Source organism: Python bivittatus, unplaced genomic scaffold, assembly GCF_059951505.1.
Source record: "Python bivittatus isolate LINGU-HERP-01145 unplaced genomic scaffold, Pbiv_v1 ctg000980_np1212, whole genome shotgun sequence".
Taxonomy (NCBI): Eukaryota; Metazoa; Chordata; class Lepidosauria; order Squamata; family Pythonidae; genus Python; species Python bivittatus.
The window spans coordinates 17,559,728-17,576,839 of NW_028277125.1; the positions used below are offsets into that span (position 1 = coordinate 17,559,728).

The following is a 17,112-nucleotide window of genomic DNA, read 5'->3' on the forward strand; positions in this document are numbered from 1 at the left end:
CCATGATAAATACTCATCTAAATGAGCCTTTAGTAAAAAAGCAAGGCTACTGGCAGTGGTGCAATAGGTTTTTTATTATTATTATTTATCTTGGAAATCCTCAGCTTTTAGATGGAATGGGGGAGCAAAACAGTTTGCCAAAACCTTTATCTTTCCATGATTGCTGCTCCATCATTCCCAATCAACTTTGTATGTTCAAGATGCTTGAAATCCGAGGCTGTATTGGAGCAAATCTATTTCAGTTAGGTTTGCTATGTTATGATTTGGTGGTTTCTGTATTTCAATGAAACATCCCTTGGATTAATGTGCCCTCAAATCTCGGTAAGCTGCTTTCCCTAAAACATGCTTTATAGGGATAATTCATAAAATTGCATGAGATAAAACATTAATAATTGCTGGAAAGATGCTATATTGTTTTGATGTGTCCTTCCAGATCTTTATGCAGGCAATCTGGGTAAAACTGAAAAGAAATTCAAAATATCACAGGCCTTTTTTAAACTGCAATGAAAGCCAGGAAATAAAAATCCTTTGTTGCTTTTATCAAGGATACTCCACCGAGTTTCATTCTGCACTGCCTTCCATCTTGCTTAAACATGTACAAAATGGAGATTTCATTTTCAATTAGATAACACTTTCAACATTATTTCACAAAACCTGTAGTGCAGGTTTGGAAAATGGTTTTTGGGTCCATAACAGAGAACTATTTCTGCATGTTGGAATGTAACAACAATTAAACACAAAAGGCTGCACCCCCCCCCATTTTTATACAACAATGTATACATTCAAATACAAAATGTATATATGTTTTTATCAAATGTGAAAGCGTATTTGAAGAGTATCTTTCCCATTTGCTGTTCAGGATAAATTTCTAAATTATGATGCAATAAATACACACACACACACTCTCATTCATTCATTCATTCATTCTGACTAGTTGCTAAAAAATAAGACCACACCTCTCTCCTTGGGCACATGTGAGATTAAACTCTTCCATTTAAATCAGAGGCACTCAAACTGGAACTATAACAAAATGGTCTTTTGAAATTCTCTCCCAAAGCAATTAGCATAGAAATTGGGTAAAAAATTATCTGAATTTCTACGAGAAATTCTCTATTGCTTTAAGGAAAAAAACAAACAAACATCACTTCTGAAAAAGGCCCACCAAAGGAGTTTCCTCATTAAACCTTCCCTTGGGATTAAATTGGGAAGGTAGAGATGATTATAAAATGAAAGAGGACATTCACGCACTTCCCTTGATCACACATCCTTTGATCACCTCACCGCAAGAGTAGCACACTTCATCCCTGAAAGTTTCTCGAAAATTATCTAATCCTTTGAAATAATTTGTATAGCAAATTCTCTTCCATCAAACAAATGAGAGCTGACAAAAAATAAAGAAACAAACAATGATGCAGAATTTCTCTGCCCAGCATTAAAATACCACATGTGATCCTAAAATCTTCAGATGTATCTCAAGAACTTCCTAAAATTGTTATGAGATTATAATGTTTAATGTGGCAGGACAATGCTATTAAATACATGGAGAATAATCAGGTCATCTATAATTAAGTACATTAAATTAAATTTAGCTTTTGTCTTACTGCCACCCCATTATTTTTTGTCCTGACCCCTATGACTTTTTGGAATGCATCCCTAGCATGCCATTCAAAAGCCAAATATACGCTGAGCTTAAAAAGCGTTGTAGGCTGTCTTTCTCTAGTTCAGCTGATCCCAGGCCTTTGTATTTTCCTGCTAAAAGAAGTGATGATTCTGTGCCCGTATCTACTCTGGGTGCTGTTTTCCGAGGCAGTAAATTCCATTTCCAAGCCCTGCCCAAGTATCAGAATAGTTTAATCGTTTAAGAGATGGTAAGTAGTTATATTTATTCATAGTAAAACTTCCTTTGTTAAGATTTTGATTAATTATGTGCCATTAAGTCATTTTCCCTAGCAACCACATAGTTAGAAAGAGGTGGCCCGCCCCAGGTGACTAATGGACCCTGTTGGATTCCAGAGTGTGCTTGGGGTTTTTGCTAAGGACCTGTCAGGCATTTCTGCCAAGGTCTTGGCTGCAGTCCAGAATAAGCATGTGGTGGAGGCCCTGGACCGGATTGCTCCTATGTGGCCTCTCTCTGGGTGCTGATCTCGGCATACTCCTTGGTTTTCTGAAAAGCTCCCAGAGATGAAACACCAGAAGTGACACCTAAGCACCGTTGGAGAAAGACAAAGAGCAAATCTGACCAAAGATGACTAAGAGCCCATATTTGAGCCTACATTGTGGCAATAAGGATGGAAAAACATTGCTATTTCTCCACCTTTATTGCAACTGCCAATAGCTGCCTGGCAGCCCTTTTAGGGTGACCCACTCCCGATGGGGGGGGGGGCTTGGGCCACAGGATCATCTCCAGGGCCATGGTGAAGAATGTTCATGGTATCTGGCAGACAAAGTCACTCAGTGTATTGTCGAAGGCTTTCACGGCCGGCATACGATGGCTGGTGTGGGTCTTCCGGGCTGTGTGGCCGTGGTCTTGAAGTTTTGTTTCCTAATGTTTCGCCAGCACCTGTGACCAGCATCTTCAGAGTGCAGGAGCACAGACAGGAGCAGTTCTCTCTGTGCCCAGGGTGAAGTGACCCTTCTGTGGGTATTTATAAAATACTGATGATACCATGCCCTAACCTGGCAGATTACCTCACCCAGTGGTTTCATGTAAATGTTGAACAGGAAAGGGGAGAGCAGTATTTTATAAATACCCACAGAAGGGTCACTTCACCCTGGGCACAGAGAGAACTGCTCCTGTCTGTGCTCCTGCACTCTGAAGATGCCGGTCACAGGTGCTGGCAAAACGTTAGGAAACAAAACTTCAAGACCACGGCCACACAGCCCAGAAGACCCACACTAGCCAAAGTCACTCAGATTTGCTCGGAGTTGGACTCCAACTGGGCAAGTCCTAATGATTTGCTCATGGAACAGTCTTGTGATGTTATCTGGACTGAGTTTGATTCTGTTATGCCTGAGGAAGTGGAAAAGGTCCTTTTGGCTGTTAATCCAGCCACCTGTTTGTTAGATCCTGGCCCCTTCTGGGTATTAAAGCAGTCTGGGAGGTGACCACAGGATGGGTTCATGTGGTGGTTTCAGCCTCTTTGAGAGAGGATGTGGTCCCACCAGCTGTGAAGGAGGTGGTGGTTCACCCCCTCCTCAAGAGTTCGCCCATTACTGGACCCTTCCCTGTTGGAGAATTATCAGCCAATTTCCAACTTTCCTTCTCTGGCAAAGTTTGTGGAAAAGTTGATTGGACAACAGCTACAGAGGATCTTGGAGGAAACAGATTATCTGGACTCATTTCACTCTGGCTTCAGGCCAGGGTACAGTACAGAGACAGCATTAATTGTGCTTCTTGACCTTTAGCAGAACTGGGATGGGGTGGTACATCCATCCCAGTGCTCCTAGTGTTTAGTGGCCTTCAGTACTGTCAACCACAGTATCTTCTGGACCAGCTATGGCGGTTAGAAGTAGAAGGCACTGTGCTCCAGTCATTCACCTCCTTCCTCAGTGGTTGGTTCCAGTCAGTGTTGAGCGGGGGGGGGGGGGGGAGACTGCATCCACAGCCCCCATGTGTGGGGTGCCTCAGGGCTTGATTCTCTCCCCTTTCCTGTTCAACATTTACATGAAACTACTGGGTGAGGTAATCTGCCAGGTTAGGGCATGGTATCATCAGTATGCTGATGATAACCAGCTTTACATTTCTACCCCGAGTGGCACAGGTGAAGCTGTCAATGTATTGATCCAGTGCCTGGAGGCTGTTCAGGTCTAGATGGGGCAAGCCTAACAAAACTAAGTGGCTGTGGCTGTTTGGATCCCCTGGGCCGGAGATATCACCATCTTTGGTCTTGGATGGGACTGCACTTCCCCAGTCAAGATTCGTGTTCAGATTAGGGGTCCTTCTGGACTCACAGCTACTGCTCAAGGAGCAGGTGGCAGCTATGGCCAGGAGGGCCTTTGCACAGGTTCATCTTGCACCCTTTCCTCAATCAGAAGGCCTTCAGATAGTCATTTCAAAATTGAATTATTGTGGTGTGGGCTGCCCTTGAAGACCACCTGGAAGCTACAGCTATTCACAATGCAGTGGTGTGAGCAGTAACAAGTGCCTCTCAGTGTGCCCATGTGTCACCACTGCTACATGAGTTGCACTGGCTGCCAGTTGGCTTTCAAGTACAATTCAAGGTGCTGGTTCTTACCTATAAAGCCCTGAATGGCATAGGGCCTGGATACCTGAGAGACTGCTTGTCTCCATGTGTTTCTGCCCACACAGTACATTCCAGCAGAGTCAGTGCACTCCATTAAATGTTGCCCTCTTGTGGGACCTAGGAAGAATGCCTTCTCGGTTGTAGCCCTCACCCTCTAGAAACAGCATCCCCCCAGAGATAAGGGCAGCACCCTCTCTCCTAGGGTCCCAAAAAGCTTGAAAACCTGACTTTGGTCCCAGGCCTGGAGTTGATGTTTGCTACTTATTTAATGACCCTTGTTTTGTTTTCTGGATTTTGTTATTAGAGTATGTTAGTCCAGGCTGTGTGTTGATTTAATACTTTTAATTGTTTTCATGTCTCTTTTAGTTCTGTGCACCATCCAGAGTCCACTGGAGATGGGTGGTCAATATATTTAAATGAATTTAAATGAATAAATAAATAAAAATTTTCTCCATGATGATCTAGCCCTAACCTGTTCTTTCAAGCCTCCCAGTGGTGGACTCATCACCACAGTAACTGAGTCCATCCACCTTGCTGCTGGTCATCCTCTTCTCTTTCCTTCCACCTTTCCCAGCATTACAGCCTTCTCCAGAGAGCTGGGTCTTCACATGATGTGTCCAAAGTAGCAAAAATTGAGCCTGGTCATTTGTGCCTGAAGTGAAAACTATGGGTTGACCTTTGTTAAGAACCTCATCCTAATATTGTTGATACTGAATATCGCCAGCTCTGTAGAGTTTCAGGTAGGAATTTTTCCAATGCTCCCTGGAAAGGCTGTGGATTGAACCTGGACCTTTCTGTTTCAAAGCAAGTGTTTCCCTACTGAGCTACATTCATACTTATCAAACTATCAAACCAAAATTCTTCAACCTGCAGCTATGCTTAATATAATAACATTGGCTGCTGATACTGCCTTTTCAGAAGTTCTAATAATGAATATACTGGAAGTTTTTATAAAATGGGGGTTCTTTTGTTATAACACAATATGCCATTGCATTTATGCATAGACCAGAATTGATTTGTGATCTCTATAAATCACTGTCTAATAGTCTAATGTTATATAATTAAGGGGTATCTTTAGATTGGCTTCAACTTCTTTTATGGGTCATTATTACTTGAACAACATGATGTGTTTACTGAAAGACTGGATAATGAATAGCTTTGACTGGCCTCCATGAAAATACTCCTTTTATAAGGAGGTACTAGAGAAGTTTGTTTATTTCAATCCCTAAGGCGGAGATAATAATTGTTAAGGGTGAATAAACACAAGGCCCTAATTGATTACTGAGACAGAAAAAAAAACTAATTAAAAGAAAGCAAGTCAGGAAAGAATTTGGCATAGCTTGATTAATTTGATCAAAGATCAATCCTTCTTAAAAACAAATTCTTGCCTTGCAGGAATCAATGTCTTTAAAAGATCAGAATGAATACATATACTGATAGATGACTCTACTATGTGAGACAAACTGCATCAGAAGATAGTTGATTTGGAACGTGACAGTCTACATTTTTGAATTCACTTTGAAAATCAGTTACTAGAAGAAACAAAAGTCCCAAACAAAAACATTCCATATATGTGTTCAAAGTCTTTTCCTCTAACCTGGTGCCTTCCAAATTTGCTAGATTTCTCACTTTGAGAAAGGGCCTTGGGGCCAAATGAGGGCTCCATTTATATCCTCTGTAATTAGAACTGGCTATAGGAAAAGAGGCCTTGGGAAAAGCAATTTGTGCCTCTCATGCTCATTACTTTACATATTCTAGGATTCTGTGTTAGCTTTAAGAATAAAGTTTGCTGCAAAAATACCTGCTACATCTTTGGAGTTCTTCTAGAAGAAAAAGATCTCCTTTCGAAGTTAGCTGGGAATGATGATGCCAGTCACACCTTGCATTTTTTTCTTCTTTGGTTAGATCATGGAATCCTCTATTAAACAGTAACAGACATTTAGTGTATGCTTATATATTTTAAATAAATCTATCTTTTTACATTTGCTACTGATCAACTCACTCCAGAATTTGATTACTTACATTTATGAAACAGGGTAAGAAGAGGAATCAAATATATTGTAAGTATTATAGGCTGGAAATGGAGCAAAATGCAAGTGATATTATTGTTTTTAGAGTTGCAGTCAGTCAGCTAGCACTTTTCTGTAAAATTCCCTTCCTTCCTTCCTTCCTTCCTTCCTTCCTTCCTTCCTTCCTTCCTTCCTTCCTTCCTTCCTTCCTTCCTTCCTTCCTTCCTTCCTTCCTTCCTTCCTTCCCCTCTCTGGCCACTAAGCATGTTCTGTCTTCGCTGGGCTGTTTTCCTAACTTATTTATTGGCTCTTTTCCTACTTCTGCAAATCTTGGGGTTTCTCCAAGTCTGATAATACTCCCTCTTGAGTATATGTTTGGCTACATCAGATGCAGCTAGAATGACTTCACTGCTGATATATAGAATTAAATACCAGATAGAAATCTCACTGAATTCAATTGGAATTCATACTAAGCAAGCACAGAATGAAGTTGCTACTGAAATGGATTTGGAACTTGATGCCTGACACAAATTCCTATCATCTGCATTATTCCTTTTTAGTAAACTTTTGGTTTGAGTTCTGCCAGGCAATTATCTTTCACTGCTGATGTGGGAAGATGGATTATTTTCCAGTCAGTAACTTAAGTAAAGGAGCAGCCAGCCTGCACTACTGGAAAGAGAATTTTGTGTGTGTGTTTCCTATAACATCTTTAGCAATACAGAAAATTTCCTGTTTTTTTCCCCCCTAATCTGATGTTTTAAATGGCTTTCTTGAGATCATCTTCTCATCCAGCAAAGTGTGAAATCCTCTGTTAATTCCTGCAGAATAGAATTTCTGCTTCACACAGAGAGATGAATGATGGGGTGGGAATAGATGTAGGCAGGAAATTCCACACTCTTCACCTACTTTGGCAGTTGTGAATATAACAGGATCATTTCACTCAAGCCAAGTGAATACTCTTAATCAATCATAAAATCATTAAAGGGTGTTAAAAAGAAATAACTGATTTGATTTTGGACAACTCATACATGTACCCTTGGATGTGAGCAAAAGGCACATTCATGAGTTAATTAAGGATAAACTAGCAACCCTTTTAACACCCTTTAATGACAACTGTTAGAGAATTCATCTGAGTTAAAGTGAAAATGACAGATAAAAGACTAGAAATTCTTTAAAAAAATGTCTAGCTACAAAAAAGTTCCTTTCAGTCCTGATATCAGGAGTTCCAAATGTACGGGAGTTGGTGTTTGTGGGAGGATATTTTAACCCTTGTGGCAAAACAGCCTCAATGATGGCCAAAGGTATATACTTTATATAAGTCTTTCCTCTTTATCTTTAAATAAATTTTATTTATTTAATCAATTTAAATAATCAGTCCATCTCAACAAGTGACTCTAGGTGGTGAAAATACCAAGTAAAATTAAAAACAATTACACCATGCATCCAAAAATTAAAATGCATCGCAGGTAAGGAAAACATCACAATCAACAGTGCTAATACAGCCAAGAGACTGGTCCTTTCACATACTCAGGGCCCCAGCCCTGGGCACAGAATCAGGTCTTTAGGGCCTTACAAAAAGCCAGCAGGATCAGGGCCATACTGATCTCCGGAGAGAGAATGTTTCATAGGTCAAGTGCTAGGGCAGAAAAGGCATATCTTCTTAGCCCCACCAACCAACATTTCTTAGCTGATGGAACCCAAAGAATGCCCATCTTGGTGGACTGGATTGGATGGGTGCAAACAACTAGGGAGACACAGTCCCTCAAGTAACCCAGTTAACATGTTTGGAGTAGATGGATAAGGAGACAGAGAAAAAAAATGAACCAAAGCTTTAATTGAATCTCTCAGTATGGCTAAATATTTGGGTGAAATAAGTATACCCCTGTTGATACGTGGCCCGTGTTCTTGATTAGGTGCTAATCTAGTCAAGAGTTCAGTGCATTTATTCTCAAATCTTCTGCCTTCCTCCACTCATTTTGCCTATGGTCATTTTTTCTCAAGCACATTATCATAAAATCATAGGGTTGAAAGGGACTTTGGAGGTCTTCTAGTCTTCCCTCTGCTCAGAGCAGGAATTATTAGACTTGTCATCCATGACTCCAGGAGGCAGGCTGTTTTACTCCTTAATAGCTTTCATAGTCATGAAATTCCTTTTCAATTTGAATTTGGGTCTCTCTCTGTAAAGTCTTTGGTTCTTCTCCTACCTTTGAGCACTACAGAGAATAATTCAACACCCTATTCCCTGTGACAGTCCTTCAAGCATTAGAAGACCACTGTCAAGTTTCCTCTTAGTCTTCTCTTCTTTAGGCTAGACATATCCAATTCTTTTAATCATTATTCATAGGATTTAGCCTCTAAGCCTCTCACCATCTTTGTTGTTCTTCTCTATACTCCTTCCAGTTTCTCAGTATTCTTCTTGTATTGTGGTAACCCAACACTAGATGTAGATCCCACTGTGTACCTCCCTCCACGTAGACATAGATTAATTAAGAACCACATGTTTCCTATGGTTGTTCAACCAACTATGGACTCATCTGGTAGTGGGATTAGCCATTTCATGCTGTTCCATTTTATCAATCCTTATTCCTCATTCTTGATGATCTCAGGCATACCACAGCAATCAAAAACCTGAAACCAAATGGCTGCCACCTTTTTAGTGGCTTCATTTAATTTGTATGGATTTTAAAAATGTATTCTGAATTGGATTACTAATTCCTGACTTAAAATCAATAGAGTTTTTACTATTCCACAAAGAAATTGCTTAAATAGTTAGATTTTACATGCTTTATGAGTATAAATAAAATATTTTTAATAAGAAGACTCTGTTGAATCAGACTATTGATTCATCTACTCCAATACTGAATGCAAACGATGTGCTTTACCACTAGTCCATGGTCCTGGGGACTTGGCCTTTTAACTTAGCCATGCACATTCTTCTTTTGGATCTAATTTAAGGGCAAGCAACTGATCTCTCAAGAACAATGAGCTAGAAAATATCTCCAGATAAAATATGCTCTCTCACACAAACACATGGGAAAAGTCTCCTTCAAAGAAAGTTCAGTTCCTGTGACTTCACGTAGTTTTACTGGTAACAATACAAAAATGGTTTGCCATTACCTTCTTATTTTTAGGATTTTTGTTTTTACATCTCTGTCTAGCATTTTTCCTTGGAAGACTCCCCTGCAAACTCTAACTAAGTCTGACCCTACTTAGCGTTCAGGTTTTGGCTTGGTACCACCTTTGGCAAGGTAGTCCTACCAAGCTGGGCATATACCTATACATATTTCCTTAAAGACACGTGATCAAATCTATAAACCAGATTCTGTCACTTTTGTGAAGCACCGTAGCATTGGGAAACTTACTTTCTGATGGGTGGATGATTTCTGTACTTCAGTGGGAAGATACCTGATAATTTCCTTAGGGGAAGTACTTTACCATCTTTAATGCACACATTAAACCCCTTTCTCCATCAAACTGAGTTCTGGCTTGGACAACAATGAAAATTAGTTACCGTAATAAAGATCACTAAGACTCTCACATGGGAGCAGACTCTCACAAGATTTACTTGAAACATGAAAAACGTAAAAAAAAAAAAAAAAGATTTCCAGAATAAACAAAAATTTTATAAATTGCAATTTAAACTTTCCTAATAGAACAGACTGAAAATGTAGGGTGGTCACCTAGAGCAGGAGTGTACAACTCTTCTCCATTAAGTCATACTCAGTGTCCCAAACTGGCTTCATTTTATATAGTTATGGCCTTTATATCCTATCTCTCTTCCATGTTTGAAATTAAGACAGCATACATGAGATTTCCCAGGCAGCCTCTGATCCAGCTAGGCCTATATAATTTCAGTGAGGTTCCAAATGAAGACTAGAAATTAGAAATATCATAATATTTGGGCTACGAGTTGCTCATCTCTCCTGTAGCTACTTACTTAATCAATTTCCTACCTCACTTATTGGTATATGTCTGCATGGAACCTATATGACATTTCTGCTGGTTTCTGAGTTGTACTTTTATTTTTATTTTTTGTCGAACTGGAACACAATGACTCAGATTTTACTTGTGGGGAATTTTACTTGTGGGAGCATTTTGGATAAATTTAAACCCTGTTACATGTGATAAATGAGCTCATGGAAAGAGGGGGAGAAAAACAACAACAGATTTATGTTTGTAACAGATTTTGCCTCAGGGCTGAGACAATATGTAGAGCAGTATTCAATGGATCCCTTCTAAGCCAATGGGTACAGCTGTCTCCAAGTGATAGATGGGACTGGCAGAGCTGTGAGAATTTCAGCCAGAAAATAAGAAGTGAGAGAAGAGAGGTGCCAGCCCAAATTAATAACTGCAAAATGATATATGTTCTAATTTAGGGCCCCAGGCATACCGGTCACTTCATTTGCAAGAGTGAGTCAGATATCCATTTTTATTTTTTTTAAAAAACCCTAATAATTTATGCAGTCATCCAACATTGACTGTTGAGATATCTAAATTCCCAACTGATGCAGAACAGCCTGGAAAATCCACCAGGATCTCATTACCCAGTCAGGAGAGCTTTCTCAAGCTTCTAGAGGGAAAGCTATGCAAGGCAGCCTATGCAAACATAACAGCTCCCACTGCAGAGTGTCACCCTGCCTATGGGGACAATAAGGATGGAGACTGAGAGAGCAGCACCCTTGTCTCTCTGCCATTGTTTGGAGTACTTTAGGAAAATTCATACCTGAAGTAAGCTCACGCAACTATAATAAAGTGGAGCATAGACACCTAGAACTCAACTGATAGTCCTGAGACAACCAACACACCAAAATAGCTATTATGGAAGCAGTTGATCTGCACATGCAATGTCAGGAAATTCCAAAATCCCTTAGCTAGCATATTTGTTGGTCATCTGGACTGAAGGTTTATGGAAATTGAGTTACAGGACAATGTTTCTGGAAGATATTAGAATGTGGAAGACCACATTATGGCTCTGAGTGAAGGTTTACCCATTTCTAATATTGCTATATGTGAATTTGTGAACTGCAAAACTCTGAGCAACCACTAAATGAAAGCAAAAAGTTAGAATTTTCTGCCTATTTTGCTACCACTTAGTAGTTGCCTGGATTTCCTTCTTCCAACTTTTCCACTTTCCTTTCAAACTTTACCATCTTTATATACTTTCAGAATAAGCAAGTTAAGGTAACTTTATAATTGAAGTTGCTTAGCTTGCAATTTGAAAAGCACAGAACATATAATTGCTTGAGGGGAGAAAGGGGGCAGTTGGAACTAACATGGGAGCTTATCTAAACTGTATATTGTCATCAGCTAAATCATTGAAATGGGAAGGTAAATTCTTTTATTTTTTGAACAACAAACCTTCAGATTTTATTGGTTTCCAATGAGGATGTGTCAAAGGTAACACTTGTGTCTTTTGTGTGAAAGCATGGTAATAAGTCTAGACCAGTGTTTCTCAACCTTGGCCATTTTAATACGTGTAGATTTCAACTGCCAGAATTCCCCAGCCAGCGTGCTGGCTGGGGAATTCTGGGAGTTGAAGTCCACATGTCTTAAAATAGCCAAGGTTGAGAAATACTTCTCTAGACAATGGGAAGCATGTGGTGATACTGCCGTATCACCTCTCCATGTTTATTCAGACAACTCTATTCACATTTGTTGCTATGCAAAGAATTGCCATTTGGGCATAAACATGAAAGCATGTTAAGACAGGAGAAATCTCAGGACTACTCTTAGTACCAGGATAGACAATTTTCCACTGGCAGTTTTGCATTATGTTTTTGTTTTTGTTTTAATTTGAGTGAGGACATTCGTGGATGTGGCATAATGCAAAGTGGTATGGTCTAAGTGGGAAAGACTGCCATTTTCTTTTTCAAAGTTAAATTTTTGGTGGCATAGTCACATAGTCCCGAGGGTTCTCCATGGAACACAAAATGGCACCTCAGGAGCCACATGTTGTGATGGATCCAGATAGCCCTCCTCACTTGCTACAAAACAAGCAACAGATCCAGATTAAAACCTAAGGTTGATTTTCCTATGATTCTGCCATTCTAAATAGCGACTAGAAATGCAGACATTTTCTAGACTTCAACCCCCAGAATTTTCAGCATTGCCAGGCTGGCTTGGGAATTCTGGGAGATGAAGGAAGATGCCTAGGTAATGAAACACTGACTTAAATGATAACATATCAGGACATGTCCATAAGACTGACTGATCAGTTTGAATTTCGATCCTAGGAAGTTATTGTACCCTTCTAGAATCCACCCCCCCCCCCAAAAAAAGATAGTAAGGACTTTCAATCTTTACATTAATGTTGCATAAACTGGATTTAGCAAATAGTATATAGCTCATTTGTTACATGAAACAGTCTGTGTTTGCACCATTGTAATGTGGTTCCTTTGTGAAGTGCAAACACAGACAATGTGATTTGTAATTCATGATTTATGGCTTAAGGACCACAGCTTAGCATGATTTGCCAACCCAGCCACAAAGAAACAGAATCTAGATATGCTGCCTCTTTCTAGTAGAATATTGCTGGTAATAAATGAGGTTGAATAAAAAGTAAATCCTCTAGTTTTAATGGCAGTATTTCACTCCATTTCCTGTAAGGTGCTATGAGAAACAGTTACGTTGCTTGTGCAATGCAAGCCTGTAGTGAGTACTCATCAGTGCACTTTAAGCAATGCAACATAGTTTAATTTTTGACTGCTGAAGGAGTCCCTTCAATTGAACTTCACTACTAAATGCAGGTTTTGTAATGATGATAATTGTGCGGATGTGAGTACTATGCTTCGCTGGACCAAAAGAATGTAAAGATAGTGAACAGGGAAGAGCTGATTTGTATGATAAAGAATGAAGTGGATGACCTGGGACCAAACAAGTTTTGATGAATTGATTAAGGAAACTGGCAAATCTCTCAAAGGTAAATTGCTATCAACCCTGGCATTTCCCAGGAATGTGTGGGTCACATTACTGATGTTCTTCAGTAATGTTTGTGCAAGATGGGTACCTTGTATTATGATAGCAGAGATTAAAGTGTCAAGAACTGAAATTTGCCAGCAATTGTTGTCATGGTATGAGAATGAAGTTGAGGAATTGCTTCACAACGTCATGATAACTGAAGAAACACAAGCTCATTATTATGACCCAGTAATGAAGCATGAATCCATGGAATATCATCACAAAGCTTCACCTGCATATAAAAAAAAAATCAGAAACAGGCTTTGGCAGGAAAGCCTATGGATTTAGTGTTTTAGGGACACAGATGGTGCTATTCACAGGGATTTCCTTGAACTTGGCACTACTATCAACTGAGAGCCCTACAGTGCAACACTCAACATTTTGAAACAATGAACAAGCAGAGTTGAGCAGCATGAGAAGGTTTGCTGCAAAGTAACAACACAGCCTCACACCTCACAAGCCACCAAAAAAGGCACTTGCAAAGTTGGATCTCACCACCATATCCCATCTACCATACAACTTCCACGTTTTCCCCAAATTGAAGGAATGTCTTTGTTGACATCTGTTTGATTCACAGGAAAAGGTAGAAAGGATCATCAAGACAAAAGCGTGCAGCTCTTTCATGATAGCTTTAATAAGTTTGTCTATCACTGACAGAAACATGCAGTGAATGGTGGTGATTGTGTGGAGAAATAAATACAAATCACAAAATAACTCATTTCAAGGATTATTTTCCTGTTCCATTAATTAAAATACTCCTATTTAAACTAAAGTTATGGAGATGAAGGCATTGCTTTCCATTCAACCCTCATTTACTCCTTAGTAGCTGAAATTCTCTTGAAATACACTCTGGGTGTCTCATTCTAAATCTTATCCTTATAGTAATCCAATCTCTATTCAGTTCAGAGCTATGCTGCATGTCTTATATGATGTTCTTGGTTAACTCTGTGCCAAAAGAGCTATTTCTGTCTGTTGCATCGTATTGTGATCCCCTAAATAGTCTAACATTTACTTATAAAAGTCTCTTTGGAGGACTAGATCTACTTTTACAGAGTTGCTGATCTGGCAAATCATACAACTGATGCCATAGCCCTTGTATCCACATTAGAAATTGTCATAATATTGTTTCTCCTAGACTTGGGAGCTGTGTTAACCAGGCTTGCATAGTAATTGATCTCTGTACCATGTCTGATGAAGGCTCCTTCTCACAAACTGGAAGCAGGAGGCAAAGCAGTGCAGAGACATGCTGATTTGCCAGCATTGCAGCTTGAAGGCCATAAGAGAATTACCTGAATAAGAAGAAATGCCTTCAGGATAATGTCTAGGTGAGCATTTATGGAGCATTAAGAGGAGATCACCTGTCAGGCAAAGTGACTGACCCAGATTGGGTGAAGACTCTGGAAGGGAATTTTAATGAATTCCTGCAGTGTTAAAGCTATGCTGAGCAGGAAAGAGCTCTGAGTTATGCATAGTGGCACAATAAAGCACACCAGAGGGAAGTCCAGGGCAAAGTTTCAGTGAGATGATGCTTGATGAAAGATTGGAAGGGGCATAATGAGAAAGAAGTTGGCAGAAACCGTCCCTCATTGTTATGGAGACCTTCAGAGCAAAATGGCTGAAGATGGGATACCTCAACTATAATTTCTGAGCCATTTTCAACTTCTCCACCTTCATTCCTGGGGCGATTAGAAACTGTGACAATAAAGCTAGTGTACATCTTGCTATTGAATTACAGCTGCTACTAAAAAGCTGCTTCTGTAGTTAGATGCAGGAGCAAGTTACCTACCCAATAGCTCTGTAGGTAAACAGAATTGAGAGATACTTTCTTGATTTAAAACATTTGTTTACCACTTCTCATTAAAAAGAAGTATCTCAAAGCATATATATATTGCTAGGTTAAAGCAATTAATTTGAGGAAACAAACAAGCTGAGGAAAAGGATGTCAGCCTTGCGAGGCAGTCCAGACAAGAAGCACACCCAGATGAACTAATTCTACTTTATTGTTAAGGTTACTTTAACAGAATCTTGGAAGTCTGAAGGTACATTTTGTCCCCTGTTGCCTTTATAGCCCAAGAAACTAGGGAGGGTCCCTTCTGAGATGTTTGCCATGCCCATATTCCTTCTGCGGGCTAAGTTGCCACTTATCTGACCATTGCCCTGGCTGTGGCTCTTAGTTCTGTTTCCCAAGATAGTTCCCACATACCTTACAAAGGAGGCACACTGTGGTGAGTAATTCCCTGTCAAGAGGAACAGAGGCTTAGGGCAGAAAGCTGATATAACGTTGCAGGAGGTGTGTTGTCTTCCTGGTACTCATATCTAGCAAGTGACAGACAGGCTGCCAAGACTCTTCAAACCCACAAAAAAACAGTCTCTTCCTCCTGATTCATGTGATGATGAACAATGCTGCCAGAAGAGGGTTTGAACTAAGAGGCTTTGCTGAGGAAGGTGAAGGATCTGGGAATGCAAGTAGTGTTTCACCAATCCTTTCAACTGAGGAACATGGCATAAGAAGAGATAACATGTTTCTGGAAGTGAACAACTGGTGCTAACCAGAGATGTTTGAATTCTTTAACTATGGACTGTACTACCAACATCAGAACTTTTGGAAAGAAACAGGCTACATCTTGAGAAGACTGGGAAGAATGTCATCAAATGCAATTTGGAGGATATTAAACTAGAACAAAAGAAGGAGGGCAGCAAAAGCCCAGAAGCAATTATAATGCCAAGGACTCAGGACAATAACACAGAAGACAAAAGAAGAAGCATAACAACAGAGGAGGGATTTGGAGATTGTCAGAAAACTACAATGGTGAAGGGAAACCCAGAGTATGGGAAACCAACAGGAAGAACATGAAATCCTAACATAAGAGGACAAATATGCTGCCTCGAGCATTCTTGAATCTTAGTGGTATGATACACCTGATTGCCATAAAGTCCTGAAAGGCTACAACCTATTCAAAAGAAACAAATTCAAGAGACAATTTGTGCTGTATGTAAAAAAGGAATATGCCTAATTTGTGCAAAAATTCACAAATTAGAGTACATAAATCCTGAGAGCACATGGGTAAGAATAGAAAGAGAGTAAAACAAAAGTAATATCATTGTGGGAGTCACTTTACAGATCACCTGAACAAGGAGAAGATATAAATGAGTCCTTTCTGTGCCATAGCACCAACTTTAAAAAAGGGCATGTGATCATGATGATGAGAGATTCCAACTATCCTCACATCTGCCAGGAATCTGAGGTTCCACAAATTCTTGTCCTGTCTTGCTGACAATTTCATTTATCAGATGCTGGAAGAGGAAATTGTCATGGACCTAATCTACTATCCTGGACCTGTTTCTTTCCAAGAGGGAAGATTGGTTGAAGAAGAAAAATGTCTAAAAGCTTGGAAGAATGTTATCTTTGAAATTATAATACAGTAAAGAGTTGGGTTTATATGCTGGATTTCAATGAACTAAGAGAGAAGGTAGGTCAGATTTTATGAGGGGAGTCTGGGGAAGAAGAAGATTATTTTCAAAACATACCAAAGACAAAATGGAAATTTCAGCCTTATCTTTTAATTAAGGCATCAGTTCATCTATTACAGAATTGGTGGAAAGATCAAACAGTTCACACTAATGTACTTATTACTTAATAAAGTCTGGAGCATACTTACTAGTTTCTGAGATTCTGTAACCTAACCCTTTTTCTTGAAATTAAACTTGATCAATGAGATCTCTGTGTGAATTTAGCTTTCTTGGTCATGCACTTCTGATAGAGGCTTGACAGATCTAATGATCTGAAATCCTGAAGGAGAAACATAACTGCGAAAGACTGAAGATCCTGCAAAATACTGAAGGTGTGCTTACCCATAATTGTAGGAATACATGAAGGAAAAATGGAAGACATCTAAAGAGAC

General features: G+C 39.6%; 1 long non-coding RNA gene across 7 annotated transcripts in view; it reads right to left on the bottom strand.

The window, feature by feature from the left end:
• Positions 1-17,112, bottom strand: part of LOC103060482 (uncharacterized) — an 84,478-nt gene that overhangs the window by 56,807 nt on the left and 10,559 nt on the right. For all 7 annotated transcript variants that reach the window (XR_015794365.1, XR_015794363.1, XR_015794361.1 and 4 more), the window contains one exon: positions 6,046-6,162. This is a non-coding gene — a long non-coding RNA (uncharacterized LOC103060482). The remainder of the gene's footprint in view (positions 1-6,045; positions 6,163-17,112) is intronic.